Consider the following 19926-nt stretch of genomic DNA (forward strand, 5'->3'; position numbering starts at 1 on the left):
AGAAAGTAAATGTGAACGAGTGAGCGCTATCGCGCTTTAAGCTAGAATGATTACCGCAACCTCAGAGCTCTGGTTAACTGTTTCGCAAAACACTCAAAATAATAGCAACTAATAAAAATTATTTTTAAAAAAATATTGCACAAAAAAAGTTAGAAGGGCTCAAAGATATGAAATCTCAGGTGTTAGGAAAAAAAGGCAGACAAAGGGCTTAACATAGAGATACATACATATACATGTCTACAGATGTATATGCATGTGTATATATATATATATATATATATATATATATATATATATATATATATATATATACAAAAAAGTTCATAGGTACATGCACTCTCACCACCGTACTTCAACTGCCAGGGTGCTATCAAGGCATATATAACAGCAAGCAGAACAAAGCACTCACTGGTCTTCAGACATCAAAGTTTAAAAAGCTTTAATAAGTGACGTTTTGGGACCTTCAGCATCAGAAGAAGGGACGCTGAAGGTCCCGAAACGTCACTTATTAAAGCTTTTTCACCTTTGATGTCTGAAGACAAGTGAATGCTTTGTTCTGCTTGCTGTTATATATATATATACATATATTTATATATATATATATATATATATATATATATGTATTTACAAGTATAGATATTTATTGTAAAAAAAAACCATTAGATAAATGTATTTATAAATAAATAGAACATATTCTGCTATGTGAATAACATTGAAATGTGAACTATTTATATTTTTATGTTGGGTTAGTGCACATGAGAATATGTGTTCGCGTTAGCGTGAGAGTGGGGTGTTTCAACTTTTTTTTCTCCGTTGACTTCTATGTGGGGATAGTTTATCGTGTGCGCAATATTGTTAGTCTGGCTTTTTGCACGCGCCGGGCTAGCAATACATTTTTACTTTCAACTCATAATAGGAGCGCAACCTGATGCATGCCATAAGTTTACGTCTAGTGAGCGGGAGTGTTAAATAGCGCTCTACTTTTAATCTGGCCCTAACCATTTTATGGAGAACTAAATTTTGAGTTGTTTTAGCTAAAATAATACAATGTTAAGTGTAGGTAATGATGTCTTGTTCATCTTGGCCAAGTCAAAAACTTACATCAATACTACAATGAATTGTTATCTATATAGCAAAACATTTATTATACAAACATTTGCTTACCCCTGTATTAAACCATCCAGAGTCCCATGGATTTAATTATCATATAAAAATAATATGTACACATATAGCGGAATGCTTCAATTATTCATTAGTTGGTTATTCGCAAATATTAGTGGCTCCTCTAATTTTGACTAGTGGCTCCTGATTTTCCCTATATGTGGATCCTGAAGATATTTCTGTACTATATGCTTTTATGTCTATGTGGTATATAATACCCAGGGCCACCATCAGGGTGACTCCTGTCAGGGTCCCAGTGGGCCAGGGGGCCCCATGAGGTAAGCATAACTATTATTACAATATATATATATATATATATATATATATATATATATATGTGTTTTTTTACATTTTGACAGCCACCAGAGGATGATACAGCAGAGTGCTATTGAGCATGGGAAATGTCATTACAAGGAGTAAATCATTAGCATTTGAGAGGATATCTGAGTGTGCACTAAACCACTATGCACAGTGTGAGACAGGCTTGGCACTTCAGTGTGTACATTGTGTGCCTGAGTCAGACGGCAGATCACTTTTATTTGCAGAGTAGGTAGGACTTACTTAGTAAATGCTTTTTATTTATTTGTGCAATTTGAGATTGTAACTTCAGTGTGGTAGTTGTATGGGGGGCCAATAGCAATATGCAGCAGTGTATTTATGATTATTTGACAATGCTGTTGAAATTCTATATTTAAAACCATGCAGAAATGTTTCCTCCTCAATACACAAACGGTAGGTGCCCTTTCGGCAGATATGATTTTTTTAAAATGTATTTATATATTTTAATTACATTCCAGTTTACTGTCCCTTTATGCAAGGACTTTCCAGATGCAAGGATGCATTTTATCTAAGATTTTTACATCTGCATAAAATGTTATACTCTCAGGCTAAGATTACTCAGTGTTTGAAATGAGACAGGTTAACTTAACACTGTTCAAAATCCATAAGTACAGCTGACAGATTTGAAGTGGTGCTCTTGGTTGGGGAAAATGGGGGGGGACCCAAACATATGTCATCCTTTCAAAAGTACTTTTCTTCATCTACCCATTCTGACAGATCAATAATGTACATTTTTGAATCCACAGAAGTATTTTGTTTGCACATTTACAAATATGATTCTTAAAAAGTGATCTCTTAATTTCTGCTATTTTTTGTATCATGCATGTCCCACACTGTTGATTTAGGGGATGGCAATGTGCAGAAATGTTACCTCCTGTGAGTGATTCTGTGGGTATCTGTATTTATGTATTTGTGCTTTTTGTTTGTGTCTCTATGAGTGTGTATGTATTTTTTTCTGTGGGTCTCTCTGTGAGGGTTTGTGGTCTGTCTTAGTTACAAGTGGTGTTCCCCAAGGGTCAGTTCTTGGGCCTGTTTTGTTTAACCTGTTCATAAGTGATATTGGAAATGGGCTTAAGGGGAAGGTTTGCTTGTTTGCTGATGATACAAAAATTTGTAACAGGGTAGATGTTCCAGGAGGAGTTGATCAAATGAACTGTGATATTAATAAACTAGAGGACTGGTCAAATAAATGGGATCTGAAATTTAATATTACCAAGAGCAAAATTATGCATATAGGATCCAAAAACCCAAAGGCCAATTATAGTCTCAATGGTACATTACTGACTGTAATTAAAGAAGAAAGGGATTTGGGAATTATTATTTCAGATGATTTACAATTTGGTACACAATGCCGCAGTGCAGCCAGCAAGGCCAGTCAAATGCTTGGTTGCATTGGAAGAGGTTTTAATAGCAGAAATAGCAAGGTTCTTATGCCCCTTTACAGATCATCAGTTATACCAAATATGGAATACTGTGTACAGTTCTGGAGACCATATCTTCAGAAAGATATAAATAAACTAGAAGCTGTCCAAAGGAGGGCTACTAAAATGGTACATGGTCTAAAATATAAAACGTACAAAGAAAGACTCTATGATCTAAATATGTATAGTTTAGAGGATAGAAGGGAAAGAGGTGACATGATAGAAACCTTCAAATATATGAAGGGACTTAATAAAATAGAAGCTGAAAGCATTTTGCACAAAAAAATAAATGCCAAAACAAGGGGTCACAATCTAAAGTTAGAGGGTAGTAGATTCAGGAGAAATTTGAGGAAGCATTTTTTTACAGGAAGGATGGTGGATTCATAGAATAAACTTCCATTTGAGGTGGTAAACACAAAAACTGTAAAGGAATTTAAAAATGCCTGGGACATGCATAAGGCTATCCTAAGGAAAAAGTAACATGTAATATGGGTAGACTTGATGTGCCTTTTTGGTTCTTATCTACCATCAAATTCTATGTTTCTATGTTTCTATGTCTTTGTGCATTTTCTGTGGATGTCTCTGTGAGATTGTGTGTGTATGTATGTCTTTGTGTGTTTTCTGTGGGTGTCTCTTTGTGTGTGTGTATGTCTTTGTGTGCTTTCTGTGAGTGTCTTTCTCTGTGTGTGTATGTCTTTGTGTGTTTTCTGAGGCTGTCTCTTTTGGTGTTTCCTTGAGTGTATGTGCAAGTTTGTGTTTGAGTTTGTGTGTGTCCATTGTCTGTTCCTCTTTTGGATATTTTGACCTTACTACTGATTATTCACATCTTTTTACAGACTTTGAGACTAATGAGACCTTTCCAGAAGTCACCAATCCACCACTTAACTTAAAGGACCACTAAACACAGTAGATTTGCATAATCAACAAATGCAAGATAACAAGACAATTCAATAGCACTGAACTTCAAATGAGAAGTAGATTTTTTTTCCTGACAATTTTAAAAGTTATGTCTTTTTCCACTCCCCCTGTACCATGTGACAGCCATCAGCCAATCACAAATGCATATACACTTATTCTTGCACATGCTCAGTAGGAGCTGGTGACTCAAAAAGTTTAATTATAAAAAGACTGTGCACATTTAGTTAATGGAAGTAAATTGGAGAGTTGTTTAAAATGGCATGCTCTATCTGAATAATTAAAGTTTAATTTTGATTGAGTGTCCATTTAAACTGTTTAGGCAGTTCAGGGCCCTTCCTTTCAGCCACTGCATGTTGTTGTCATCATTTAGTTGGCATCTTCCTTGACAAAAAGATAATCAGAACTCCATATTTTGTCTTGTAAATCTCTTTTTTTTTTTTTACAAAACTGTAGTCTACCTCATTACTTGTCAGGTCAATGTAAACAAGTGCTAAGTGTCTGTGTGGGTGTCTGTGTCTGAGTGTGTTTGTGTGTTTCTTTGCGTGTCTGTTAAAGTGTCTATATGTGAATTCTTATGTGTGAGTGTGTGTTTCTGTGTTTCTGTGTTTCTGTATCACTACCTTTACAACATTTCCAAGTTTAACTACACCTAAGAATAAAGTGCAGATATGTTTTAGTCACTTGGTCAAAAATTGCATATGTCTAGGGGAGGGGGGCTGATCAATGGTTAAGTGGCGGCCCTGAGAATACCTAACTGGTTTCCACTACTTAAAATTCTCTATTTGCTGTTTTTAAAGATAAAAAGGAACACATTATGTAAATTATATCACATTAATGTATTGGCTGAAATTACAAAAAGCTGTAATTTGTGAAAAATTATGTAAAGGTAATTGTCATAATATGCCAAATGGAAATGTGAAAAATTATCAAATTTGCATTTTTTGGTGATTTTGATGTTTAAAGCTAAAATTACTGTAGTCATTGGCCTAAAATCTAGTTCACATGACATTCCACATCTTCCCCAGTCCAAAGATTCTGCTCTGAAAGGGACAGTCTACACCAGAATTTTTATTGTTTTAAAAGATAGATAATCCCTTTATTACCCATTCCCCAGTTTTGCATAACCAACACAGTTATATTAATACACTTTTAACCTCTGTGATTATCTTGTATTTAAGCCTCTGCAAACTGCCCCTTTATTTCAGTTCTTTTGACAGACTTACAGTTTAGCCAATCAGTGCCTGCTCCCAGATAACTTCACGTGCACGAGCACAGTGTTATCTATATGAAATACATGAACTAACACCCTCTAGTGGTGAAAAACTGTTAAAATGCATTCTGAAAAGAGGTGGCCTTCAAGGTCTAAGAAATTAGCATATGAACCTCCTAGGTTAAGATTTCAACTAAGAATACTAACGGCTAGATTTAGAGTTTTGTCGGTAAGGACCCGCGTAGCTAACGCCGGCTTTTTTCTGGCCGCACCATAAAAATAACTCTGGTATTGAGAGTCCACATAAAGGCTGCATTAGGCTCCAAAAAAGGAGCTTAGAGCATATTTAACGCAGCTTCAACTCTCGATACCAGAGTTGCTTACGGACGCGGCCAGCCTCAAAAACGTGCTCGTGCACGATTCCCCCATAAGAAACAATGGGGCTGTTTGAGCTGAAAAAAAACACCTGCAAAAAAGCCGCGTTCAGCTCCTAACCTAGCCCCATTGTTTGCTATGGGGAAACACTTCCTACGTCTGCACCTAACACCCTAACATGTACCCCGAGTCTAAACACCCCTAACCTTACACTTATTAACCCCTAATCTGCCGCCCCCCGCTATCGCTGACCCCTGCATATTATTTTTAACCCCTAATCTGCCGCTCCGTAAACCGCCGCTACTTACATTATCCTTATGTACCCCTAATCTGCTGCCCCTAACATCGCCGACCCCTATATTATATTTATTAACCCCTAATCTGCCCCCCACAACGTCGCCTCCACCTGCATACACTTATAAACCCCTAATATGCCGCGCGGACCGCACCGCTATCATAATAAAGTTATTAACCCCTAATCCGCCTCACTAACCCTATAATAAATAGTATTAACCCCTAATCTGCCCTCCCTAACATCGCCGACACCTAACTTCAATTATTAACCCCTAATCTGCCGACCGGAGCTCACCGCTATTCTAATAAATGTATTAACCCTTAAAGCTAAGTCTAACCCTAACACTAACACCCCCCTAACTTAAATATAATTTAAATCTAACGAAATTAATTAACTCTTATTAAATAAATTATTCCTATTTAAAGCTAAATACTTACCTGTAAAATAAATCCTAATATAGCTACAATATAAATTATAATTATATTATAGCTATTTTAGGATTAATATTTATTTTACAGGTAACTTTGTATTTATTTTAACCAGGTACAATAGCTATTAAATAGTTAAGAACTATTTAATAGCTAAAATAGTTAAAATAATTACAAAATTACCTGTAAAATAAATCCTAACCTAAGTTACAATTAAACCTAACACTATACTATCATTAAATTAATTAAATAAAATACCTACAATTACCTACAATTAAACCTAACACTACACTATCAATACATTAATTAAATACAATACCTACAAATAACTACAATGAAATAAACTAACTAAAGTACAAAAAATAAAAAAGAACTAAGTTACAAAAAATAAAAAAATATTTACAAACATAAGAAAAATATTACAACAATTTTAAACTAATTACACCTACTCTAAGCCCCCTAATAAAATAACAAAGACCCCCAAAATAAAAAATGCCCTACCCTATTCTAAATTACTAAAGTTCAAAGCTCTTTTACCTTACCAGCCCTGAACAGGGCCCTTTGCGGGGCATGCCCCAAGAAGTTCAGCTCTTTTGCCTGTAAAAAAAACACATACAATACCCCCCCCAACATTACAACCCACCACCCACATACCCCTAATCTAACCCAAACCCCCCTTAAATAAACCTAACACTAAGCCCCTGAAGATCATCCTACCTTGTCTTCACCTCACCGGGTATCACCGATCGGTCCTGGCTCCAAAATCTTCATCCAACCCAAGCGAGGGCTGGCGATCCATCATCCGGTGGCTGAAGAGGTCCAGAAGAGGCTCCAAAGTCTTCATCCTATCCGGGAAGAAGAGTAGATCCGGACCGGCAACCATCATCTTCCAAGCGGCATCTTCTATCTTCATCCGATGAGGACCGGCTCCATCCTGAAGACCTCCACCGCGGACCCATCTTCATCCGGCGACATCCAACTGAAGAATGACGGTTCCTTTAAGGGACGTCATCCAAGATGACGTCCCTCGAATTCCGATTGGCTGATAGGATTCTATCAGCCAATCGGAATTAAGGTAGGAATATTCTGATTGGCTGAGCTGAACTTCTTGGGGCATGCCCCGCAAAGGGCCCTAAGGTAAAAGAGCTTTGAACTTTAGTAATTTAGAATAGGGTAGGGCATTTTTTATTTTGGGGGTCTTTGTTATTTTATTTGGGGGCTTAGAGTAGATGTAATTAGTTTAAAATTGTTGTAATATTTTTCTTATGTTTGTAAATATTTTTTTATTTTTTGTAACTTAGTTCTTTTTTATTTTTTGTACTTTAGTTAGTTTATTTCATTGTAGTTATTTGTAGGTATTGTATTTAATTAATGTATTGATAGTGTAGTGTTAGGTTTAATTGTAGGTAATTGTAGGTATTTTATTTAATTAATTTAATGATAGTATAGTGTTAGGTTTAATTGTAACTTAGGTTAGGATTTATTTTACAGGTAATTTTGTAATTATTTTAACTATTTTAGCTATTAAATAGTTCTTAACTATTTAATAGCTATTGTACCTGGTTAAAATAAATACAAAGTTACCTGTAAAATAAATATTAATCCTAAAATAGCTATAATATAATTATGATTTATATTGTAGCTATATTAGGATTTATTTTACAGGTTAGTATTTAGCTTTAAATAGGAATAATTTATTTAATAAGAGTTAATTAATTTCGTTAGATTTAAATTATATTTAAGTTAGGGGGGTTTTAGTGTTAGGGTTAGACTTAGCTTTAGGGGTTAATACATTTATTAGAATAGCGGTGAGCTCCGGTCGGCAGATTAGGGGTTAATAATTGAAGTTAGGTGTCGGCGATGTTAGGGAGGGCAGATTAGGGGTTAATACTATTTATTATAGGGTTAGTGAGGCGGATTAGGGGTTAATAACTTTATTATAGTAGCGGTGCGGTCCGCTCGGCAGATTAGGGGTTAATAAGTGTAGGCAGGTGGAGGCGACGTTTAGGGGGGCAGATAAGGGGTTAATAAATATAATATAGGGGTCGGCGGTGTTAGGGGCAGCAGATTAGGGGTACATAAGGATAACTTAAGTAGCGGCGCTTTGCGGTCGGCAGATTAGGGATTAATTATTGTAGGTAGCTGGCTGCGACGTTGTGGGGGGCAGGTTAGGGGTTAATAAATATAATATAGAGGTCGGCGGTGTTAGGGGCAGCAGATTAGGGGTACATAAGGATAACGTAGGTGGCGGTCGGCAGATTAGGGGTTAAAAAAATGTAATCGAGTGGCGGCGATGTGGGGGGGCCTCGGTTTAGGGGTATATAGGTAGTTTATGGGTGTTAGTGTACTTTAGAGCACAGTAGTTAAGAGCTATATAAACCGGCGTTAGCCCAGAAAGCTCTTAACTACTGACTTTTTTCTGCGGCTGGAGTTTTGTCGTTAGATGTCTAATGCTCACTTCAGACACGACTCTAAATACCGGAGTTAGAAAAATCCCATTGAAAAGATAGGATACGCAATTGACGTAAGGGGATCTGCGGTATGGAAAAGTTGCGGCTTAAAAGTGAGCGTTAGACCCTTTTTTGAGTGACTCCAAATACCGGAGGTAGCCTAAAACCAGCGTTAGGAGCCTCTAACTCTGGTTTTCACGGCTACCACCAAACTCAAGGGGCGCGATCCGATATCGATCGCAGTTTGCGGCGCAAGCGAGGGAACCGGCGTCGCCCGCAGTTTCAGCTCGCAACTCGAGCCATCCCATATAGGTCGCCGTCAGATGCTAACGTGCCGTAAGTCTCACAAACCAGCGATGTCCAGAAATCTGCGTAAGTACAAATTTCTGGCGTCGCCAGTGACTTGCGCCACGTTAGAATCTGCCGGCGCCTATAAAACCTGACTAAAGTCTAAAACACCCGCACTGTCTAACACGCCTCCCTAACATAGCCCGCACTGTCTAACACGCCTCCCTAACATAGCCCGCACTGTCTAACCCTCTATCCGCTATCCCCCCTCACTAGCCTAACAATAAAAAAGCTATTAACCCCTAAACCGCCGCTCCTTTACCCCGCCGCAACCTAATAAAGTTATTAACCCCTAAACCGCCGCTCCCGTACCCCGCCGCCAGCTATATTATATCTATAACCCCCTAAAGTGAGCCCCTAACACCGCCGCCATCTATATTAAAATTATTAACCCCTAATGTAAGCCCCTTACACCGCCGCCATCTCTATTAAAATGATTAACCCCTAATTTAATCTACCTACCCCGCCGCCAGCTATATTATAGCCATCTACCTTATCTATCCCCTAATCTGACCCCTTACACCGCCGCCACCTATATAAAAATTATTAACCCCTAATCTAATCCCCCTATACCGCCGCCAGCTATATTAATATTATTAACCCCTAATGTAAGCCCCTTACACCGCCGCCATCTCTATTAAAATGATTAACCCCTAATTTAATCTACCTACCCCGCCGCCAGCTATATTATCTATATTAACCCTAAGTATATTATAGTTAATATAGTTATTACATTATATATATTAACTATATTAACCCTAATTATATTAGGGTTAATATAGTTACTATAGTATTTATATTAACTATATTAACTCTATCTAACCCTAACTAAATTTATATTAAATTAATCTAATTCATTTATAAACTAAAATATTCCTATTTAAATCTAAATACTTACCTATAAAATAAACCCTAAGATAGCTACAATATAATTAATAATTACATTGTAGCTATGTTAGGGTTAATATTTATTTTACAGGTAAATTGTTAATTATTTTAACTAGGTATAATAGATATTAAATAGTTATTAACTATTTAATATCTACCTAGTTAAAATAATTACCCAATTACCTGTAAAATAAATCCTAACCTAAGTTATAAATACACCTACACTATCAATAAATTAAATAAAGTACAAACATCTATCTAAAAATACAATTAAATTAACTAAACTAAATTACAAAAAAAACAAACACTAAATTACAAAAAATAAAAAAAAGATTACAAGATTTTTAAGCTAATTACACCTATTCTAAGCCCCCTAATAAAATAATAAACCCCCAAAATAAAAAAAATTCCCTGCCCTATTCTAAATTAAACATATTTCAAAGCTCTTTACCTTACCAGCCCTTAAAAGGGCCTTTTGTGGGGCATGCCCCAAAGAATTCAGCTCTTTTGCATTCAACAAATACAATCCCCCCCCCCCCCATTACAACCCACCACCCACATACCCCTATTCTAAACCCACCCAAACCCCCCTTAAAAAAGCCTAACACTACCCCCCTGAAGATCTCCCTACCTTGTCTTCACCACACCGGGCCGAACTCCTGATCCGATCCGGGCGATGTCGTCCTCCAAGCGGCAAAGAAGAATTCTTCCTCCGGCGACGTCTTCCTCCAAGCGGCAAAGAAGAATTCTTCCTCCGGCGACGTCTTCCTCCAAGCGGCAGCAAAGTCTTCATTCTTCCGGCGGCATCTTCAATCTTCTTTCTTCGCTCCGCCGCCGCGGAGCATCCATCCCGGCCGACTGCTAAACTTGGAATGAGGTACCTTTAAATGACGTCATCCAAGATGGCGTCCGCCGAATTCCGATTGGCTGATAGGATTCTATCAGCCAATCGGAATTAAGTTAAAAAAATCTGATTGGCTGATTGAATCAGCCAATCAGATTCAAGTTCAATCCGATTGGCTGATCCAATCAGCCAATCAGATTGAGCTCGCATTCTATTGGCTGATCGGTGTAATTAGCTTAAAAATCTTGTAATCTTTTTTTTATTTTTTGTAATTTAGTGTTTTTTTTTTTGTAATTTAGTTTAGTTAATTTAATTGTATTTTTAGATAGATGTTTGTACTTTATTTAATTTATTGATAGTGTAGGTGTATTTATAACTTAGGTTAGGATTTATTTTACAGGTAATTGGGTAATTATTTTAACTAGGTAGATATTAAATAGTTAATAACTATTTAATATCTATTATACCTAGTTAAAATAATTAACAATTTACCTGTAAAATAAATATTAACCCTAACATAGCTACAATGTAATTTTTAATTATATTGTAGCTATCTTAGGGTTTATTTTATAGGTAAGTATTTAGATTTAAATAGGAATATTTTAGTTTATAAATTAATTAGATTAATTTAATATAAATATAGTTAGGGTTAGATAGAGTTAATATAGTTAATATAAATACTATAGTAACTATATTAACCCTAATATAATTAGGGTTAATATAGTTAATATATATAATGTAATAACTATATTAACTATAATATACTTAGGGTTAATATAGATAATATAGCTGGCGGCGGGGTAGGTAGATTAAATTAGGGGTTAATCATTTTAATAGAGATGGCGGCGGTGTAAGGGGCTTACATTAGGGGTTAATAATATTAATATAGCTGGCGGCGGTATAGGGGGATTAGATTAGGGGTTAATAATTTTTATATAGGTGGCGGCGGTTTTAGAGGCTCACAGTAGGGGGTTAGTTTATGTAGATGGCGGCGGGGTCCGGGAGCGGCGGTTTAGGGGGTAATAACTTTATTAGGGATTTCGGGGGGGGGGGGGGGATCGCGGTTGACAGGGAGATAGACATTGCGCATGCGTTAGGTGTTAGGTTTATTTTAGCAGATCGCGGTTGACAGCGAGATAGACATTGCGCATGCGTTAGGTGTTAGGTTTATTTTCTAGTTAGTTTAGGGAGTTACGGGGCTCCAATAGTCAGCGTAAGGCTTCTTACGGCTGCTTTTTGTGGCGAGGTGAAAATGGAGTAAGTTTTCTCCATTTTCGCCACGTAAGTCCTTACGCTGCATATTGGATACCAAACTGCGCGGGTTTGGTATACCTGCCTATGGCCCAAAAAACTGCGGGCGACGGCAGAAATATACGCGCGTAACTTCTAGCTTACGCCGTATATAGGATACCAAATCCGCGCAATTATTGGCGTCGCCGGCTTTTGCGGGCGACGATTTTTATCGGATCGACCCCCAGATCTAGGCCTAAGAGAACAAAGCAAAATTTGTGATAAAAGTAAATTGGAAAATTGTTTAAAATTACATGCTCTATCTGAATCATGAAAGTTTTTTTTGGCCTAGACTGTCTCTTTAACAAGAATATTTTATTTTTAAATATGGATTATCATTAAGGACAATACATTTGTTGTTTTTCTGATGCAAATGAAATTCCATTTTATAAAAGCCAGAAAGATACATTGACATTACACCTCGAATGTTTTATAATTGTAAGCATTGAGTACTGATGAAAAAAAATATATATATATTATACAGAAAGAAAGAGAGAGAGAGTATATATGAAACCAGTGTGTTAGCTTGAACTGTAAATGCAATAATACATACCGTTAATTACTCTCATTTAATGCAAAATAGTGTTGATGTTAAATGTTACAATCTAAGCAAACATTACATGCTCTAATTTATTAGCAAATGTGAGTTTTGTGTCTCTGTGTCTATCTTACTATGTGTTTTACTCCTCTAAAGGGGTTAAACACAAAGGTAAAGTTCCACTGAGGAGGTGAAAGCATCAGGTCTACATGCTAGTCTGCTTTTGATTGACTCACTGTCCATTTTCTGATTGGGGTCTTCAATGCACGCAGTCCCAGAGTAGGACTTTACCTATGTGTTTAATGCCTTAGTGGAAGGGAGGAAGGCAAAACGTGATTTCTTACTATTTAGAACATTTGGTAGGTGGAGAGAAAGAGAAAACATGTTATGTTGTGAAAATTGTAAATTCATTAATGTTTTTAGCCCGTTGTGGCTCTGTAATCTGTAAAGACCAAACAGATCTCATCTACTGATGTATTTAATGTACAACTAAACAACAGAGCCATCAGCTGGCCCAGAAATGTATAGAACTGCCACGGTTTGGGAACTGTGTCCCACCATTTCTCCTATTCCATCCCATTGTAACTGAGGAAAGCCTAAACCCTCATAGAAACACCCAATGACTGTCACACAAATTATTCATTTCCAATGACCTTCCACAACTGTCAACCCAACTAATTACCCAAACATCACCAACTGTGCCATAAAACTTTCCAGTGATGACTCAGGACTTTAATTCCAAGTCCTGTGCATCTTAAAAGCTCATGGAATTAAACATTATTATGTATGTGTATCCTGTTCCTCTCTAAAAACAAATATTTTCTTTTGGAACAATACACAATTAATAATTTTCCTGTCACTGACTTAATAGCAAAAAAATATACAGTTTAATTACTTTTTTAAAATCTTCTGCAAAAATGGAATATGAGTTCCTCTTCTAGACCTAAAGATCAGAAGTCTCTCCCGGGATTCATATAACCAGGTATTACAGACATCTATAAAAATTAGTTTTTATATGAAGAAAACTATTTTTTTTTTGCACTTTAAATGTTATTTTAAGGTCTATAGTTATCCACAGTGCGGATCTATCAGCCTGCAGGAATCTGCCCATTAAACAATTAAGTAACAATTACTCAATTAAATCTAATGTACCTATGCGCACTACCCACATGCAAAGCAGACTTAGAAATACATTTAGATTTGGGTATGGCTGTGCGTGTGATGGATTATTTCAATTAAGTAAATTAACATTTAAAGTAGTTAATTTATTTAAGGAAAGTTGGTTGTTTCCACAAGTAATGTCACGTCAATTACGTGAATACAAAGCCTCTAACTAAGAAATAATAAAGATTAATTTTCATTGCATTTAACATTGGATCTGGCAGTGTTTATCTTTTAACTAAAAATCTAATAAATCATGCTGGTACACATATATATCATTGTGCTAGTGGCACATACAAATCATTGGTGCTGCTGCAATGCCATATATGTCTGGTACCCAAAAATACATCTGTGTTACTGGCACACAAGTTCTCCCCATGTTGTTGGCATGCTCGTACAACTAACCCTGTCTTGTTGGCACAATATTATATTGCAGTGTGGCTCACACACAAGTATATTTATTTGATCCTAAACCAAAAGTGTACACATACATACATATATACACACAAAAGTGTACACATACATACATATATACACACAAAAGTGCACACAAATACAAGAGCGCACACACATACACACACACAAGAGCGCACACACACATACACATATACACACAAAAGCGCACACACACACACACACACAAGAGCGCACAAACACATACACATATACACACAAAAGCGCACACACACACACACAAGAGTGCACACACATACACACACACAAGAGCACACACAAGAGCGCACACACATAAACACACACAAGAGCACACACACACACAAGAGTGCACACACATATACACACACACACACACACAAAAGCGCACACACACACACAAGAGCGCACATACATATACACACACAAGAGCACACACACACACACACAAGAGCGCACATATACACACACACAAAAGCGCACACACAAGCGCACACACACATACACACAAGCGCACACACATACACACAAGCGCACACAAGCTTGGGCATACGTACACACATGGAGCCCGATTCTATAAATGTCTCTGGGCTGGTGCATCAAAAATCGTAAAAATATTGTTCACCAAAAATCGTAATTTAGCAAAAACGTGAAATTTGTATGTAAATTACACAGGAATAAATGGTCTTAAATATGCACAGCATAAATTGTGATTTAGGTACACCGAATGTGCAAAAAACACATCAAAATTTGTACTTTAAAGTACAAAATACAAAGCGTAATTGTTCTTTTTTTTTCTTCATAAAATGGGCTGCACATGGGCGTTCCATGGGTCTGTGTGAAATCATATCTCAAAACCCAGCGTAATACTGCAAAACATTTTCACCCTACAGATCTCACAGTTTTTTCTTGCATCTTAAAATGTGACAAGTTTTATCAAAATGCTCTAAAAACGAATTACTCTAGCTTTGCACAGTGGCAGTACCGTAGCCAATGAGGTCTATCCAAGGCGCGATTATTGCTAATTGAAAACTTTTCCCAATACCCCGCTGTGGCGGCTTGAAATATAGCCGGCACCGGGAATTTTCGACAGTCTCTACGGAGACTGAAAAAAAAAAAAAAAACAAAAAAAAAAAAAACGAATTACTCTGAAAGTAAAACCTATGCATATGGAAATAACAGCAAAAGTTTAAACATACGCCGGGGCCTCCCTTTGTACTTCGTACTCCATTGCAAACTTTTACGTAATAGAAAGCTCTTATTATTTATTTGGGAAACATCTTCCCTTTTTTATAGAAATCCATTAAAGCTGCCCCTGCAAGTGTCATCATGGCAAAACACATCTAGACTTGTCCGTCCCACAGAAAATGCACCTACACACACTTGAGTGCATGCGCACATACACATCTATATAGTTTTTAATACACAGAAAAACTCACATTAATGTCAGAGTTTAAAGTGATGGTAAACTCACTATAATGACAATGTTATTTCCTAAAGCTTTTATTACACATATACCTTGTACACTCTTATTTCTTTACTAATCAATGTTTAAGACAGAGTAAATTACTTTTTTTATTTGCAGGATTGCCTGTCCCTGGCCGCCTCCGTGTAAAAAATACTGATTGTGAAATTTGATTGACATATGGCGCATCCAATAGCAGATGCACCATACGCCCTATGTATTTGATCTTCAGCACGCTCCCGTGCCGCTGCTTTGAGGGCTCTGAATTAGCGATGCACACTGCGCAAGTGCAGTTATCAGATGAGCCGACAGCGGCCTCATGTAAACAGACTGTTTACATGAGGCTGCTGTCGGCTCATCTGATAACTGCACTTGCGCAGTGTGCATCGCTAATTCAGAGCCCTCAAAGCAGCGGCACGGGAGCGTGCTGAAGATCAAATACATAGGGCGTATGGTGCATCTGCTATTGGATGCGCCATATGTCAATCAAATTTCACAATCAGTATTTTTTCACGGAGGCGGCCAGGGACAGGCAATCCTGCAAATAAAAAAAGTAATTTACTCTGTCTTAAGCATTGATTAGTAAAGAAATAAGAGTATACAAGGTATATGTGTAATAAAAGCTTTAGGAAATAACATTGTCATTATAGTGAGTTTACCATCACTTTAAGTTTTTACTCAAACATTTAAATAAAACTTGCATATTCTGATAGGAAAGAATTATATATTTTGTGACAGGAGAGTTTAATTTCTAAATATTTATACTATTCAGCATCTGATTGTGAATTTAAACTTAAATATGAAACTTAAGCTTTTTTTCCATAAAACAACAATAAGAAAATTCTCTAATGCGTTAGGACATTTTCTTATTGCACCGGTGTATTGTAGATACCTACATGAGTAAGGCGCTAAAAACACACACTTAAAGGGATAGGAAAGGTAAAATTAAACTTGCAGGATTCAGATAGAACATGTACATTTAAGACACTTTTAAATTCACTACTATTTTCAAATGCGCTTCGTTCTCTTGGTATCCCTTGTTGAAAAAGAATACGCACATATCCTACACTAGTGGGAGCTAGCTGCTGATTGGTGCCTGCACATATTTGTCTTTTGTTATTGGCTAACTAGATATGTTTAGCTAGCTGTAAGTAGTGCAATCCTGTTTCTTTAGAAAAAGATAACAAGAGAATGAAGCACATTTGATTATATAAGTAAATTGAAAAGTTGTTTAAAATTGTATATTCTATCAAAATCATGAATGAAAATGTTGGGGTTTCCTTTCCCTTTAAAGAGACAGTATATTTTAACATTATTTCCCTTTTAACGTGTTCCCAATTATCCATTTTTCCTGCTTGAATGCATTAAATTGTTTGAAAAATACAAATACTACTATCACTTCTAGAGCAATGCTTAAAGGGATATGAAAGGGAAAAATATTTATTTTATTCTTTTAAAGTTTGTCATGTAATTATCTTTTGCTCACAATATCTTTAAATATAAGTTTTCCAACCCCACTGTGTGCACTGTAGGACTCCTGTCCAATCACGGTGGGGTACCACCATACTAGGGTTGTTGTTATGTGGGTGCTTGTAAAGATACATGGTTAACTACTTCAAATGTGCACTGAAACGGTGACATAGGTGCTGGCATCACTGTCATTCTTATACAGCACCCTTACTGGACAGCCAGGAAATGTTGTTTTTAAGACACATGCGTTCATTAATGCGCATGCACGCTTTTTAATATGAAGAGTAGCGGCACAATGATTGGCTTATTTGGTGGGCTGTCTTTGATGAGGTTATATCAACAGAGAAAAATAATATTTTAACAAGAAAAAAGCTTTGTTTTATTTACAGAGCAAGTCTAATTTGTTTGCAGTAACATATTTTAACATATAAATGTGTTTTGAGTTGCAATTTGGTAAACTTTTCTAACCCTTTAACCTTTTGCAGGAGTTAAACTCATAAGCATAATCAAGCAATAGCAAACTAGAAAAATGCTTTAATGTACTAAATCATTTTCCTATTGCAGATTTATGTGCTATATAATATATCTATATCTATCCATCTATCTATTTATCTATCTATTATCTATCTATCTATTTTTATATATATATATATATATATATATCTGTCTTTCTGTCTATCTATCTATAATTTTATATATATATATATATATATATATGGGGGTAAAGTAAGAAATTGGGTAATCCTAGCATTAGGAGGTCTTGTGTTTTGTCCTTCTAACCTTGGAGTATGTTATTTTAACTGATATCAATAAATATGTGGATTTTAACTTTACCCTGAGTGCTGCTTATCGTGGTTTTCTTGGTAATCCTAGCATTACCCGGGTGAACCTGACATTACCCAAGCAGCTGTGGGCAAAGCCGATGTAACATGATAAATCTTCTCAGAGTGCATTGGGTCACCACATAAAACATATATATGATGCACTGTAATTCACACATCTTCACTATCTTTTTTGCCTCCGTCTGGGGGGTTCAGGGTGAAGCCCCCCTTGTAAACCTCATTCCCCAATGATTACTTGGAGTGGATACCAGAGGATCTGACTTTACCCCTTATATAGATATATATATATAGATATATATATATATATATATGAAATCCTTGATGGTTCAGCACTCTCAATTTACTTTCAGTCTGGGGTGCTCAGCAAAAAAGTTTGCAAACATCAAAGAAAGACAGCAGGCACTCTCCGTTTAAATCACCAATATTTAATCCATAAAGTGACGTTTCGGGTTTTACCCCGTCTTCAGACTTACCTAAGTCTGAAGACGGGGGTAAAACCCCGAAACGTCACTTTATGGAGTAAATATTGGTGATTTAAACGGAGAGTGCCTGCCGTCTTTCTTTGAGATATATATATATATATACAGTATACTGTATATATAGAAATATATCATTTCTGTAGACTGTAGCATTCAGCAGTAATCTTTGAACAACCCTTTACAAATGTGCATCAGATACAAACTATAAATTGACAATGTTTTACCATACGTTGCTAAAATAAGTGACGATCTGTAAGTAAATGTATTCTGACCTATTATATACATACAAAATACAATTTATTACACTTTCTGTTTTCAGTTGTTTCTATCTTTCTGTATACAACACGGATATTGACTGCCCTTGATCTAATCTGAATACAATGTATCATTTTTCTCTGACTTATCCAAATAAGGGAAATGAAACCCAACAATTGTCTTTTGTGATTCAGACAGAACAGACAATTTTAAAAAAAGTTTCCAATTTACTTCTATTATCAAATTTGCTTCGTTCCCGTGATATTCTAGATAGCATCTGGAGCACTACATGGTAGGAAAAATATAGTTCCGCCCTCTAGTGCTCTTACAAGTGGATAATACTCTTGCAAAACTGTTGCCAAATAGTGATCCAGAAATGGTCCGGCTCCTAAGACTAGATCCATTCTTTTCAACAAAAGATATCAAGAGAACAAAGAAAAATTGATAATAGAAGTAAATTAAAAAGTTGTTTAAAATTGCATGTTCTGTCTGAATCATGAAATAAGTTAGGTTTTGTATCCCTTTAAGGGGAAAACAATGATGGTTTAAATTTATATTTTCATAGGAGACAGAAAATATTATTTTAGCAAAAGAAACCTAGCTGGGAAGTATACTTGCACTTACAGTTTTATTTTTAGTAGTTCTGCAACATACAGCCAATGAGGAGCTCCGAGATATATTACTATTCTCCTGTTATACCATAGAGAGCAGGTGATTCAGATGTCAGAATATGAAAACCAATAGACACACATTCATACAGAACAACAAATACATCATGTCTGATGAACACAATATCAATGCTATGCCAATACCTAAGAACAGATTTGTACAGTGTTTAAACAGGCTTCCAGGAGAATTGAATCATGGGACTGGCTGTCCCATTAAAATCGGGACAGTTGGCAAGTATGGGCGACTCAATCTGTTTTTGCTGCTGTAATGTAATCATCAGTACAACAATTAGACAGTGATGTTTATATCTACTAGATTTTTAAGGTGAACTTGTGGCTGGATGTCAGTTGGATATCAGCTGTGTTTGGTCACTGTGGCTCTACAGAAATTAATGAATGAAAAAAATGTTGTATAAGGGGGACAGTTTTACAAACAAATGCTGAATTTTTATAAAAAAAATAAACTATACAGTTTTTTCCATTTTCTTTCCAAAATAGTATTTTTAAAAGCAGTGGAAGAAGTTTATTAAAATAAATGTGTCGTTTCCATATCCCTGTTATACATTTCACAAACATTTTTTGCTTGTAAAACTGCTTTTCCTTTAACAAATGATATTTCTGTACAAGACTGTAGCAATTTGCTAACAGT

General features: G+C 36.1%; 1 protein-coding gene and 1 non-coding gene across 2 annotated transcripts in view; both read left to right on the plus strand.

The window, feature by feature from the left end:
* Positions 1–19926, plus strand: part of SHISA9 (shisa family member 9) — a 600301-nt gene that overhangs the window by 523142 nt on the left and 57233 nt on the right. The gene's annotated exons all lie outside the window — the stretch shown is intronic.
* LOC128642541 (U4 spliceosomal RNA) lies at positions 15063–15203 on the plus strand. Its single transcript, XR_008399677.1, has one exon. It is a non-coding gene; the product is annotated as a U4 spliceosomal RNA (small nuclear RNA).

The sequence above is a fragment of the Bombina bombina genome, chromosome 11 (genome assembly GCF_027579735.1).
Source record: "Bombina bombina isolate aBomBom1 chromosome 11, aBomBom1.pri, whole genome shotgun sequence".
Classification (NCBI taxonomy): domain Eukaryota; kingdom Metazoa; phylum Chordata; class Amphibia; order Anura; family Bombinatoridae; genus Bombina; species Bombina bombina.